The sequence below is a fragment of the Diaphorina citri genome, unplaced genomic scaffold (genome assembly GCF_000475195.1).
Source record: "Diaphorina citri unplaced genomic scaffold, Diaci psyllid genome assembly version 1.1 scaffold10296, whole genome shotgun sequence".
Classification (NCBI taxonomy): Eukaryota; Metazoa; Arthropoda; class Insecta; order Hemiptera; family Psyllidae; genus Diaphorina; species Diaphorina citri.
The window spans coordinates 1-3,936 of NW_007387670.1; the positions used below are offsets into that span (position 1 = coordinate 1).

General features: G+C 38.8%; 2 long non-coding RNA genes across 2 annotated transcripts in view; one reads left to right on the top strand and one right to left on the bottom strand.

Annotated features, from left to right (window-relative positions):
- Nucleotides 1–311: 311 nt before the first annotated feature.
- Nucleotides 312–700, bottom strand: LOC103522690. Its single transcript, XR_001809873.2, has 2 exons — nucleotides 559–700; nucleotides 312–392 (listed from the first exon to the last, which is right to left on the bottom strand). It is a non-coding gene; the product is annotated as an uncharacterized LOC103522690 (long non-coding RNA).
- The window catches only part of LOC113472915, a 10,446-nt gene continuing 7,082 nt past the window's right edge, over nucleotides 573–3,936 (top strand). Inside the window, exon 1 of the long non-coding RNA XR_003395047.1 lies at nucleotides 573–990. This is a non-coding gene — a long non-coding RNA (uncharacterized LOC113472915). The remainder of the gene's footprint in view (nucleotides 991–3,936) is intronic.

A 3,936-nucleotide genomic window follows, 5' to 3' on the forward strand; every position in this document is an offset into this window, starting at 1 on the left:
TTTGAAAGAGGTTTGAGATAGGGATAGTACTCAAGTGAGATTTCACCACTCGCTTAATTTTGACTCGATCATTTCCAAACTCAATTTATCACTTGATTCTTTGACTTGGTCCGATAGATGATTTTATTATAAATTTTGCCCTGCTTGATTCAACTCAAGTTGCACTCCCCTAAAGTTTTTAGCCACAGAGTCTTTCTCTCTCCCTCCCTTTCTCTCTAATGACAATCAATTTTATTATAAATTTTGCTCTGCTTGATTCAACTCAAGTTGCACTCCCCTAAAGTTTTTAGCCACAGAGTCTTTCTCTCTCCCTTTTTAGGAAGCTAGATTATATGTTTCATTGATGTGCTTTGTTGTACTCAACTGTCCAGCATGGTTACTTGAATACCTATCTGGAAAAAAAATCACCTGAATTAACACTATTTTATGGGCATGTATTTGAAAGAGGTTTGAGATAGGGATAGTACTCAAGTGAGATTTCACCACTCGCTTAATTTTGACTCGATCATTTCCAAACTCAATTTATGACAATCAACCTCCTCCTCACATTAAGCTCACCCTGCCTCAGTGATTTTGGGTATGCAACTGCAAAGATGGTCGTCCATTCAAACACCAACAACGTCCAGTGTCACTTAGCTTCAGAGAACCAATGAGAGCCTGGTAGATTCAAGATGCTATCACTACTGGCTCTGATAACATATCTCGAGATATGTCTGTGCCTACTGTGATACTGTTGCAAGAATCTTAATTTGAATTTTTCCGCTGCTGAAAATATTGTCACTTGTTGTACATGGGTAGAAGATGCGAATTTGGTTTCATGCATCCAAAGAGAAATCATAAAGGAAGAGAGATATAAATTGTTGCTCGTTGGACTTTTTTCTCCGTCGTAGAAAATGTTGAATTTGAGATTTGAGCTAAAAGAAGAAAATTGTAATAAGAAAGGAAAGGCCTCGGGAAAGTAGGGAAATAGAAAGAAATAAAGTGTTAAAGGTAGTTTCCTCTTTCCACAGAACTCTAGATGCTAAAGATCTGAATTTCTCTAGGGGACAATGAAGTTACCTCTATATAAGTCCTGCTTACAAAAAAAAATGAGAGTAGGTACAGCAAGACAGTTACAAGAATACAAGAAAATCAAAAACTAAAAAAATTTTAGGTCCAAAACCAAAAATCACACTGCTCAAAAATTATCAATATTCAAATTTTCGCGCTAGACTTTTAAAAAGGGATTTCTCCCCCATGAAAAAATCCCTCACCGATCTTAACGCCGGCAACAGTACGCCGCGTTTACACGATCCATTACAAAGAGATATGAACTTTTTCATGTTGGCCAATGGAACGGACAGACAAAAAATATACGATGATGACGTAATAAGGCTCGGTCGAAATTTCGAGATTTTGAACCTGAATGCTGAATAACGACCGAGACCGTCACCGTACCTTTTGAAAACGCGGCCCACCCCACAGACACATTTGATCTACCTAGCATAGCCTCTTCTACACCTCATGTTTCTGCCAAATTTGAGCTACTTGCCCTCACTTGGGCCGTATACGATGATGACGTAATAAGGCTCGGTCGAAATTTCGAGATTTTGAACCTGAATAACGACCGAGACCGTACCTTTTGAAAACGCGGCCCACAGACACATTTGATCTACCTAGCATAGCCTCTTCTACACGTCATGTAGCTAGCCTCTTCTACACCTCATGTATCTAGCCCTGAACATAGGCTTATCGAATCTCTCTGCCAAACTCGAGCTACTTGGCCCTCACTTGGGCCGAAATCTAAAATCATGCGAAATGCAAACTCTTTTTGAGCTTTCAAATAGCGACCGAAACGTTCATTTCGTGAAATTAGCCCGGGACCAAAGGCGACTAAAGAAGCGCGAACTCCTTTTCAGCCTTTTGCACGCTAGCCATAAAGCAAATTTGCGGGCAAATCAAATCGTTCTAGGAACCCCGCCCAGGGAAACTTTTAGTAGACTTAGATAGGTACCTATACATAGTACCTAATTTATTTCGTTGTTCGTGAATAAGTTCGAGCGATTTTGATCGAAATCTCAACTCGCGAGAAATGCGGTATCGGCCAGCCTAGTTAGCTCGGTTGGTGGCGCGTCTGCCTCGTAAGCGCTGGGCCGCGGGTTCGATTCCCGCCGGGGGTGGATATCAATTTCGGACAACTAGACCAGAAACCGAGTTCAATTCGAAAAAAAGACACACGGAAACAAATATAAATTTTATATAAAAAAGAGACGTTTCTCCCGTTTTTATTGAACTTCAAAGATCTCTAAAACAAAATTAACATGAAACCTCTACAAGGGTAAAACTACAAAATAATAACCATGATGTTTGTTTTCAAATAAGGCATGATGAAAAAAATATTTACAAAGCATAGGGCGAGAAGACACAGTAAAATGATGGGTTTTCACCAATGACTTTGAATCGGAGGATTACCTAATGTGGAACATTTTTAAACTGTCCAAAATGGAGTTATTAATGGTTAATGGTTCGGACCACACAGAGTTTACTTGGTCTAAGGTAAAGTAAACTAATCTCTGATTGGCTAATTGTAATGCCAAGTTCAAGATCAACCAATCAGATTGATTAATCCATAATGAGATTAACTTAAACAATGTTCAAACTGAGATTGTGGTCCTGGCCATAGATAATTCTAGAATTACAGGAGTCAAAGTCGTATTTAAAAAATGCGTTTAACTTAGAAGAGTCAAATTAAGGAGCGCGGTAGCGCTCCACCCCGCCAAGTCAAGAAAGTTTGACTGCGCTACTAGAGATATTATACGCCACAGAGAAAGTAGCCGTTTTCAGGTAGTTGTAGAGGGACACCTACAAATGATGGAAGAAAACGGATCTAAAATTATCTAATACCTAAATGACTCCATTTTAGGGCTAAAAAAAAAAAAAAAAAAAAAAAAAAAAAAAAAAAACCCCCCCTTAAGTCATTGGAGAAACCGGCTATTAATTTGATCTTTTGGATTAAGGAGGAACAGAAACCAGAAACCAAAGTAACATAACCAGAGGCTGCCATTTTCAACCAAATACAACGTTACCAAACCTGATATGAAATGTATAAAATTTAGAGTCAGGAAAAATTCATTTAAATAATGTACCTCTGTGTTAAATGCTCAAGACCAGTCAATGACAGTAAGCACCCATATTTCTGACAAAAATACTTCCTCCAGTAGCACATCAATTCCCGAGCGCCAAGTTCCTGATTGGCGAAAACTGACTTCAGGCCAGACAAGAATATTTGTTCATGAAAATACAGGTGTAAGTACAAAAAAAAAAAAAAAAAAAAAAACGTATAATATAAAAGTGAAGACATTTTAAATGCAACAAATAACAGTTTTTCCCTTCCAGAGAGTACAAAAAGGTCATAAGGATTACGAAGAAAGTAGTTGTAAGCCCAACAAATCCACTCCTTGGTACTTCAAGCTTGAGAAGAGACGGTTGTAAAAATCTCAAGGGGGGTGGGGAAAAAATGGGCTGGGGTAATTTTTTGTGTTACCAAAAATTCTAATCTCGTTTCTTAATCTCTAGAGCCTTAAGGTGGGGTCCAGATTTACGTTGTCCATCTCATACGACTCTACGGGACGATAGCCTATGCAATTGGAAATTTGTGTTGGCAGTGTTTGGAAAATTGCAGCAATGGTTTTTGAACATTGCAGCAAACAGTTTGTGGGTATCCGTGTGTGTTGGCGTGTTTCTGTGCGAATGTCTTTGATGTGCGTTGCACTATTTTGGACTGTGTTTGTGCAAAGATCGTGCATGCAATGGATTGTACCTCGTATCAGGCATTACTTAGTTGAGATATCGGTACAAAAAATTCTCGGATACTAAAACGTTCGGCATTTTCGTCAGATTTGATTTTACGTTGCAAATGCAAAATGCTTTGCACGTTTGCATTGCACAGTCTGGACC